The 10,824-nt window shown below is 43.6% G+C and overlaps 1 protein-coding gene across 12 annotated transcripts in view; it reads right to left on the bottom strand.

Annotated features, from left to right (window-relative positions):
• The window catches only part of RALY (RALY heterogeneous nuclear ribonucleoprotein), a 128,335-nt gene that overhangs the window by 42,987 nt on the left and 74,524 nt on the right, over positions 1-10,824 (bottom strand). Inside the window, exon 1 of one of the 12 annotated variants that reach the window (XM_004370428.2) lies at positions 5,783-9,883. The exons of the other annotated variants lie outside the window; for them this stretch is intronic. The gene's annotated coding sequence lies outside the window, so the exon portion shown is untranslated. Of the gene's footprint in view, positions 1-5,782; positions 9,884-10,824 lie in introns of those variants that run through there. 12 annotated transcript variants of the gene reach the window in all.

Consider the following 10,824-nt stretch of genomic DNA (forward strand, 5'->3'; position numbering starts at 1 on the left):
AGTGATAATGTGGCAAGACTAGTCATTGCTTGCTGTTGGTTGATTATAGCTATTCTTTTCTGTAAATGAAGTTTACAAGTCTTCAAAGGGTTTGTCAGCAGTGACTTATGAGCCTCTTTCCCGCAAGGAAGTTGGGTAGTGACAAATGCCCCTCTTGTTCCACCATCCATTACAAGTCGGAAGGTGCCACGTTCCAATTACTGGCGAGCCTGATGGAGCTCATGGAAAACCCTGCTCCAGGCTGCAGACATTACTCAAGCCTGGGAGGGCTGCCAGCAGAGCTGCCCCAGGCCCAGGCCCCACGAGGTAGGAATGGAGTTAAGAGCGTGTTTCTGACTTTCTGAGCCAGCCCCTTCCACCCCTTCTGGTGTTATCTCTGGTAGCTTATCCTAGACACATCTCACAGATGAGTAAAAACATGGGCACCATGTGGACTGTTTCAAAGTACCCAGGATCAAGACTACCCTAACACAAACAGACACGAGGAAATAAGGTCATGCTGCCAGGTGTGGGTGGAGAATACAATGCTCAGGAGGGAAGAAAGAGGATAAAGTACTAAGAAAGCAGAGACTGAAAGGACTCTAAGAGATCTAGTGCAATCAATCTCCTCAGTACCAAATACCCATCATATGCCAGGCCCAGTCTAGACGCTGGAGAGCCAAAGATGAATAAAACATAGTCCCTGCCATTGAGGGTAGATACGATAGTAAGTTACAGTGAAAGGGACTTGCCCAAGGTCACAAAGTAAGTTAGGGTCAGTGATGGAATGAGAACCTAGGTCTCCAGACTTCTAGTGAAATAGAAAAAGCAGAGAGACAAGGGAGCACCACTGTGAGGCAGGCTTTTTACACACAACGTGGCATAGCAGTTAAAAGCGTCAACTCTAATTCAAATTCTACCTACACACTTACTAGATGTTTGACCTCTGGCAAGCCACTTAACCATCCAAGTCTCAGAAAAATGGGGAAAATAACAAAACCTACTTCAGAGTTGTTGTGAGGGTTAAATAATACAAATAAAGTGCACAGTGGCAGGCACACATTAAGTACCCCAAAATATTATTTATCATCATCATATAATCCCCAAAACAACCCTATGAGAAAAACTATCCTTTTCCCTCCTCTTAAGGAAGAAAGAGCTTGTAGGCAGGCCAAGGATGAGTTCAAGGATTTGCCACTGAACCCTTCTGGAGTGATCTATCTCGGTTATCTGTTTGAGGCCATGCTATATCCTGCAAGGGAAGGTAATCTAGGTTTACTGGAGACTGGAAGAACCTACCTGGGACCTGGGGATCCGATCAAGAAAAAAACAAACTTGTGTTGCCGCTGAGTCGATTCCAAGTAGAACTGTCCCATAGAGCTTCCAAGGCTGAAATCTTTACAAAAGCAGACTGCCACATCTTTCTCCTGTGGAGCAGCTGGCGGGTTCGAACTACTGACCTTTCAGTTAGAGGTCAAGTCCTCAACCACTGTGCCACCAGGGGCTCCTTGGGGACCTGACAGAGGGTATATTCCCCAAGAAGCTGGTATCCCTACACCTTCTCTCTCCCTACACTAGAGGACAAGGAAACCCCACCCTAGACGACAAGGAAACCAGTCAGGAAGGGAAAAGGTACCTTGTCACTTAATTTTGGTATTTCTAATTTCAGTCTTGTATCATGGTTGCTTATACACCAGTCTTTTCTCTCCATCTAGGGAGCCCCTTGAGAGCAGGATGGACATCAAGTTCATTCCTGAATGCCTCTATATCCACGAGTATGACCGCCCAGGGCAGATCTGTAGCTCTCAACCAATATACACTGGAATAATGGTGTACCTTGACTCTTCCAGTGCATGGCCAAATTTTCAGCAGTGTACAAAACCTCCTTTTGCTATAACTGAGCTTACATGGTGCTACCCTTTAGCACAACCCTGAGTGGAGTGGGTCATATGGCATGGTGTAGAGAGAGTACTACTTATTGAATAGAGGCCTGCCATCAAGCAGGAACCACAGCCTGAATGCTGACTCACATGTGAGGCTATGTAATGTGGTCAAGAGTAACCTCTAAAGCCAAGATACTTACATTCTACCACTGAACTAGCTGTGTGACATGACCTTTGGGAAGTGTCTTAAGTTCTTTATGCTTCAGTTATCTCACCTGTAAAATGAGGATAACAATACATATCTCTGTGGTTGCAAGAGGATTAAATAGTTTAATTCATGTAAGCATTTAGAACAGTGCCTGACACATTAGAGAGCAAGCAGTTAGCTGCTGCTGCTGCTATTATTATTGCTTTTGTTGTTGTTGGAACCTGCAAGAGCTTTTCCTTGTGAGTATGAAAGGAACGGTGGTCCGTTCTACTATAACATTAACGTAGACTTGAATTGTAATCCAGGAAAGAATACCATTAAATGGGTGCAATAAAGTCTCAAGTGTGTCGCCAAAATTCTAGTATTTGGAAATGTGCCTTGAACGTAAAAGGAATCACAGGAGTAGGCACTCATTAAGTGTTGAATAAATAAATAAATAAGCATCTGGAGTACAACAGCCCCCAGAGCCCAAAGAGAATCCAATTTGAGAAGGTAAGGCAGGAAAAGGCCCTAAGCACAGGTTCCCAGAAAGACGTTCCTGTACCCTAAAGACCCAGAAGGCAGCCTAGGTTCCCCTCTGGGGAACTGGGTCCCAGGGGCTGATACTGCAAGAAACCCCTGCTTGCTCACTGTTGTGTATCTCTGATGGAATCTCCACATTCTATGGTTGCTATATTCTGAATGAAGCTGCAAAAGGCTATTCCATGGCAGTGCATGCAAGCCCATTTCCCAGCCTGTATGAAAGGAAGTAAGGGACTCTCTGAGACCACAGAAAGGGAGGCCTAACCTTCTCTATGACAGACCTAGCCCTAAGTTAAAACAATCATAGGGGCTTCTTTCTTTTGCTATAGATTATGCTTGGATTTCTGCTTTCCTGTGGAGCCTTGGGTTCTGAGTCCCACCTTTACTAGCTATGTGACCTTGGGAAGGCACTTGATTTTTCCGAGGCTCAAGGTTTCCCATCTGCGAAATGGGGATAAAAATCCCTGCTCTGCCCATTTGCAGCACAGGTTGTTGTGAAGGCCAAAGGAGTTAAGATATGGAAGTGTGCTCTATTACTTGTGATGTGCTACATAAATGTATCAGGAATATTCCCCAGGACAGACAGCAGCTACAGGTATTCTCAGACAGGCACCTGGGCAGGAAGCCAGTCAGTGGAAGCAGGGGGTAGATAGTGCACAACTTGGCACTGCAACCAAGCACTGTGCTCCTCAAGTGTAAGGGCAATTGATTAAAATCCTTTCATGTGGAATCAGTATTTCCCTCATTAAAACAATCCTTCTCCTTGAAAACACTGAATGCCACCCTTCACAGCCCCACAGACTTGATTCTGCAGACAGTGTATTCACTGGAGTATTTGTTTTTATTTTCCACATTCAGGTAGGGGAATGGGGGGTGCGCTGACCTCTCTCCAGGGTGCTGATCCAAACATAATGTGGGGCTGTGCATTGGCATCATCCCACAGTGTCACATATTTGGCTCACAGGGGACAACTGAGAATGATACCACAGTCACAGCCACTCTGCCTTGTCCCTCTGGTAACAACATTAATTCCACAAATATTACTAAGGATCTGCCTCTTGAGCGACTGAGCAAATATGTCCTTGCCACCTTCCTTTTAAGACCCTTCAGAGCTTCCTACCACCAAGAATCAAGTCCAAACCCTTTAGTGTGGTTTACAAGCCTCTTCATGAGTTAAGGTTACCAAATCTTACAATCCTCCAAGTAGCTAGTAAATCACACTCATTTTACAGTCAGCTGCCCAAGGTCACACAGTGCGCAAGTCATCATGAACCAGGTTCTTCCTGAAGGGCTGGGCATCACACTCCAAAGTACAGACTCGAGTTCAAGACTACTTTTTCCTTGATTAGTCTATGGGGGGCAGGTATGAAGAAGGAACTCTGTATGGCTCAAGCTGTACCTTTCCTTTCAGGGAGCAGCCTGCACACTGTCCCTTGAGGTTGCCAATCTGACCCCTCTCCCTCCCACAGCTGCAGCTTCGTTAATAAATTGGGCTTAATGATCAAAATGCCCACTGCATGTAATATAGTACACATTCACATACTTGAGTTCAAAAGGCCCTACACTGCCATGAGGGTCAAATAAAAGCCAACCACTACAACTTAGCAAAAAATCAGTCAACCCCCGAGACAAGAGCATAACATACCCAACGCCTAATGGGTTTTTAAACTAATCATTTCAACTGATCATGACAGAAACAGCTGTGGTATCTATGGTCTTTTTCCTCTGTCATCATCTTAGAATTAACTAACCCCTTCTGGTCCCTTCCCCTCAAAAAAAGAGAAACTACATTAAACAATCTTCTACACTTCAACAATTGGTTAAAAAAAAAAGGTTTCCCCAAAACTGTAATAGGTGTCTCAGCTGCAGCAGAAAGAGAATGGGCTCTGGACAGAGCCAGACCAGGGTTTAAACCCACTTTCTTACTAGCCATGTGACCTTGGAGAAGTCATTAAACTTCCTGAGCCAATGTTCTCTATTAGGCATATTTTCCCCTTCCCTCCATACTGACTGAGTCATTCACCAAGCCATGCTGATTTGGCCACTTAAGTATTTTTAGAATGTAGCTCCATTCTTATCAGTCTTCAAATTCATCCTCCACAAAGTTACTGGAGTAATACGACCATATCAGTCCCTTGCTTAAAACTGAAATTAAGATCAGAAGTTTTGCTTTACTACCTTAAAATCCTTCTTAAACAACAATTTGGACATGAATTTGTACTTTTTAGAGTGTTTACTATTTGAAATTACCATAAGAAATCACCTAAGCCCCTACCCCTCTATAGGACATATCTACTGTTAATATCTTGGTATGTTTTCTTCCAGTGTTTTTTCTTGTTCATTATATTTGGATTACATAGTTGAATTCATAGTATACAAATTCTGTAGACTAATTTTTTTTCAATTAACATTGTAATACATTTGTTATAATATTATAAAATATCTGTCCATATTATTGTTACATATTTTCAATAAACACTTTTTTATAACTACCATTTTAAGTAGCTCATAGTTTTCCCAAGTGGATTTATCATACTTTAGACTGGTGGTCATTTAGGGTTTTTTCCAATTTCTCACTATTATCAATACTGTAATAGCATTTGAGGGAAAGTTTATTCTACATATTGGATTATTTCCTTAGGACAGATTTCCAGAAGTGGAATTACTGTGTCAAAATTATGAACATTTTCTGCCTCTTGAGACACACTGCCTAACTGCTTTCCAAAAGAGCTACCACCAGTGAACGCACCACTTTCATCACAACCTCACCAGGATTGTGGGATGAAAGACGACTAACACATGAGACCAAAAAGGGGCTACATAAGACAGGATGCTCTGATCACATTATGTGTGCATAAGTGGGGGTAACTTAATAGGAGAAAAACAAAACCTTATTGTTGTTTTTATGGACAGGTGAAAATGAACAGCTTCTGTGTTTCTTTACTAGTTCTTGAGTCTACAGAGTTTTGAATGCCACAAAGAAGTTATTGTAGGTCCTAAGCAGAGAAATAACATACTGAAAAAATTGTTACTTATTTATCAAAAAATCATTCACTGAGCACCTAATACTGCCAGACAGTGTGAACACAAATACAGAGGTGAATAAAGTACAATCTCTGCCAACACCTGTATTTCATCTTGATAAGGGCTATGACAGGAGCAATTAGTAATTCAGAGGTATGTCACTTACCTAAGCTTTGAAGGGAGAGGAGAGAGTCACAGAAGCAGGGTCATCAAGTTTTGATCTTGTCCTGAGGGACAAGTTGGAGTTAGCCCACACACAGTGAGTGGAAAAACACCAGGGAAAGAGGAAATGCCATGAGCAAAGTTACGAAAATTTGAGTTTCCATATTTAGGGAATAATAATATGTATTGTAGTTTGGCTGGAGTGTAGGCTATAAGAATGGATGTTGCAGGAGATGATAACAGAGACAGCAAAGCAGAGGCCAGATCAGAAAGGGTCTTGTGGGCTGCTGAAGAGCCTAGACTTCGTGGGAGCCATCACTCATTCCTATGTCACATGCAGGACAGTAAGACGTCCCTCCTAAGTCCTTATAGCTCGAGAGTCTGAACCACACAACTCAAACCCTGATCAGAGCATCCATCTTGTGTTGACTCCTTTTTGTCTTACGTGTTAATCTCTCACCAGGCAGGATAGAGAGAATGTTGGTAGCTTTTTGGACATTTTCCACATCACCTAGCACGTTGCCAGGCAAGTGGCAGGAGCTCCAATAACCCTCAAGGACCGATTAATTGGAGGTACCTTCTGCAATAATGCATATATTCACAAAGCCTTTGCTGCCCTGGCATAGCCCTGCCAATCTCAGCAGATGCTCAGTCACTACCTCTCTTGGCAGATATCTTGCCTCAGAAAGCTACCCCTCCTCCTGCTCCTTCTGCCAAATAAAAAAATATGCCTGAGTACAAGAAGCTATAAAGTATGTGATAACTGAGGAGCACATCGGGTGGCCAGGAGGGAGGCCAGGGTGGGAAGGACAGGGAGTGTGGGCATAAATCCTTCCCCATAGTACATTCCTCAAGCCAAGACCTCCTCAGCCCTACCAGCAGTTTAGGAACACCAATCCACCTACCTTGTAAAAATAAAATAGGTTTTTCCAGTTGAGCATGCTAAAAATCTCCTGAGTAGCTGCTGACCTTCTCCAAGGTATTACTACTTTCTACATTAATAGCAGCTGCTTTAATGATGACAAGGATATTAACAAGATGATTTCAACAATTATATTAAATCTAATAGCAAGGCATTCTTGCCCTGCTAGCTGTAGTATAAGCCATAGGCAGTGGGACTCTGATGTGGTACTGGCTAAGATACACCTGAGGAGACTGAATTAAAATGATCTGTTTCCGTGTCAGTCTCTCCTCCTAGACTGTGAATTCCTGGACAGCAGGAACCACAATCTAATTCATCTTGGCATCCCCACTGCTTTCCAGATAGGCCTGGCCCACAGTGGGTGGCTCAGGGAGTATCTTGCTGAACTGAACTCTGCTGAGCCACATACCACTGCCCGCCCCCCTCCCCCAGCCATCCTTTTTAAGAAACAAAGAAGCAGGCTGCACAGATGCCAAAGCCAGGAGAGACTGGGGACTGATAGGAAGGAGGCATCTTTGCAGGGGCTCAATCCACCCTAGCTTTGAGAAAGAGTTTTATAATAATCATTACAATTTATTAATTATGTGCTGGGTATACTGCTAAATATTTTACTTCTCATTCTTACAACTCTTTGAGGTAAGTATTATATTAAAACCATTAACAGCCTTTTTTGAGATCCTTTTAGGAGAATGACTTTGGAGTTAGACTGCCTGAGTTCAAATCCCAGTTCTGCCATCCAACAGCTGTATGACCTTAGGTAAATGGTTTAACCTCTTGAGCCTTAGTTTTCTCATTTGTAAAATGGGAATATTACAGTATTTTCTCCTAAGGCTGTTGTAAGAATTCAAGTTAAGTACTCAGGAATTTTCTAAATGAGAATTATCATTATTACTATTACTACTAGATGGCTAGTGCTATTATCATTCTTACTATTACTACGTTGTTCTTGCAGGCTGTCGAGTTGATTCCAACTCATTGTAACCCTACCGGACAGAACAGAAATGCCCCATAGGGTTTCCTAGGCTGTAATCTTTATGGGAGCAGATCGCTAGGTTTTTTGTCCCACAGAGCAGCTGGTGGGCTTGAACAGGCCAACCTTTCTTTCACCAAGCACTATAACCACTGGGCAATCAGGGTTTCTATTATTATAACAACCCGTTGCCATCGAGTCAATTCCGACTCATAGCAACCCTACAGGACAGAACAGAACTGCCCCATAGGATTCCCAAAGAGCAGATGGTGGATTTGAACTGCCAGCCTTTTGGTTAGCAGCAGAACTCTTAACAATTTTGCCACCAGATGCTTCCAAATATCACACACTCTTAAAACTGAGTAAGGTTAAGAGAGATTGTGGCTTCATCAATAAAGCAAGACCAGAACCATTTTCTGATTTGGTGATGAAGGCTGGGGCCAGAAGCAGTTTTCTGAGTACAAACCCAGTGATGTGATGCCTCTGACGAACTCTTCAGGACAGCCTTTGTTTGCCATGCCCTAGGCAGATCCAGCAGATTGACACAGTGGCTGCAACAATGGGCTCAAGCATAACAATGATTAGGAGGATGGCGCAGGACCGGGCAGTGTTTCGTTACGTTGTACGTAGGTTCACTATGAGTCAGAGCCAACTCGACAGAACCTAACAACAACAGGCAGATCCAGCCACTCCCTCCTCTGGAGCCCTACATTCTCTACAGACCTCTGTCCCAGCAACACTTGCTGCACTTCTGTATTCACACATTTGCTTTATTGATTCTTTGCAATCCCTGCCTCTAGCACTGCCCTGGTAACCAGCAGATGTTCAGTGACTTTCTGCTAGTGAGCAGGTGAAAGAATCCAAGGTGGGCATTGTTTCAGTATATGGTTTTCCAGTGTTCCTGACATGGCTACTCCTTAAAAGTGAACTGTGTAGTAGGTGTTCCTGAGATGAACCCAAGTCCCTCACTCATCAGTAGGACAGAGGGGAGACAAGATCAATGATGAGAGAGAAAACAGGAAGAACAGAGATGCAGGGGGCCACCAGGGTTCATGTTCAGTGTACTACAGGAAGTAGAAGCTCAACAGAGAGGTTGCATCTACAGAACAGAGAGGTTGCATCTGCAGCCCACAGACTGCTGATTCTGGAATTTCTGTGGTGGGAAAGATGTACGAGGTCCTCACCAAGCAGGAAGCAGCAAAGGCCAGAAATCACCATCACTGTCAGCAATCAACACAGTGAGGGAGACCCAGCCTTCCTTTCCTGTATTTTATCTGGTAGCCCTCAGACAAGCCCAACCAGCGGGCCCCACTGTGCTGGTTTAATGGAACTAACACTAGGCAAAGAGCTAGGAGATCTGAAGTCTGTTCCTGAGAATGTATTAATTTTTCAGTTAGAAAATATTACTTGAGTGCCTACTACATCAGGCATTGTGCTAGGCACCTGTCAGACCTTAGACAAGTCACTACTTCTCTGAGGCCTAGCGTCCTCATATGACGTAGAAGATAATCTTTATGTCACAGGGTTGCTTTGAGTATCAGATGTGCTTTGAAAAGCATGCTGTACAACTTTGCAAATGTAAAAGTGGTATTTTTATTGGGTCTGAATTAGAAGGCTTAGTAAAACCGAGGATAAGCCTACCAAATGCAAAGGACAACTCCTTCTGCCAGGATCTGAATAGAAATCTAGGAGAATATTCCAAAGTCCAGTGGCGGAGATGGTGATGGAGGACCAGAAATTTCACACATTCTCTTCAAACCCCTCTCCAGATCTTTCCTGTAGTTACTGGTGTCACAGTGTTCATCATAGGAACTACACTGTGGACCTCTTGGATGAGTCCCCTGAATGCAATTCAAACTTCTTATAGCAAAAATAGAGTTAAACTTCATGGGTCAGAGGCACCTTTCCAGACGCTGAGCTAATTACCCAACCTCTGGTCCTTCAACTGGTTGGAAACATTCGGGGGCCATTAAGCCTGTTGTTTCCTCATTTTCCTGCTCACTAGGATAAACACATCACCACAGAAGGCGTGAAACTCTAACAATACTCTCTGATTAGTGGTTTGCAAAAACCCCTATTATTTTAGGACTTTTCTGGCTAGAAAAGGAAGAATCCAAAACAAACCTGTTGCTGTCGAGTCGATTCTGACTCATAGCGACACGACAGGGCAAAGTAGAACTGCCCCACTGAGTTCCCAAGGCTGAAATTTTTATGGAAGCAGACTGCCACATCTTGCTCCCACAGAGCAGCTGGTGGGTTCAACCACTGAGCGTTTAACCACTGCACCACCAGGGCTCCTTAAAAGGAAGAATACCCTTTGCCGTCGAGTTGATTATGACTCATAGCGACGCCACAGGACAGAGCAGAACTGCCCCATAGGGGTTCCAAGGAGTGGCTGGTGGATTCGAACTGCTGACCTTTTGGTTAGCAGCCAAGCTCTTAACCACTGCGCCACCAGAGTTCCAAAAGGAAGACCAGTAGAGTGCAAATAGTGGTGTGGCCCAAGAGGGAGTCAGGCATCTTGAGCTTTAGACCTGCTTCTGCCATGGACTGGCTCTGTAACCTAGGTATAGATCTTACTTGATTCATCTAGAAAATGAGGGACTGGACCAGATTAGTGTTGTATGAACTTCCACGGAAGACCTGTGTTCCTTGAGATGTTAATGAGAGTTCCTCAGAAAAGGGGCTCCAAGGTCAAATAAAAATCGGAAACTTGGCATACTCCACTCCTCCTCCTCCCCAAGACTACAATGCACAGTAAAGACTCTGAGAAGTCAGCAGTAAAAAAAATGCATTCAGCATAATTCAATCTGACATCTTCCAAATTATTAACATCTCTTCTGAGTAAGACAGTTTAGGGGACACTGAAACAGATCTCTATGGTCCCTATTAGCCCTAACCTATTGTGATTCGTATCAGAAGTACTTAGCCAGAGTCTAGAGCACCCCTGCTTTCCACTAATCCAGTTCTCTTCACCTAGTGAGACACTTAAATGATATTCTGGTAAATAGGGATTTATTATACGTTCTGGGTAGTGCAAAAGCTTTGTGCTCATCTAACCTAAAGGCTGAAGGTTCAACCCAGTGGTACTGCAGAAGAAAGGCCTGGCAATCTGCTTCCATAAAGATTACAGCCAAGAAAACTCTATGGAGCA

This window comes from Trichechus manatus, unplaced genomic scaffold (assembly GCF_000243295.1).
Source record: "Trichechus manatus latirostris isolate Lorelei unplaced genomic scaffold, TriManLat1.0 scaffold00008, whole genome shotgun sequence".
Classification (NCBI taxonomy): Eukaryota; Metazoa; Chordata; class Mammalia; order Sirenia; family Trichechidae; genus Trichechus; species Trichechus manatus.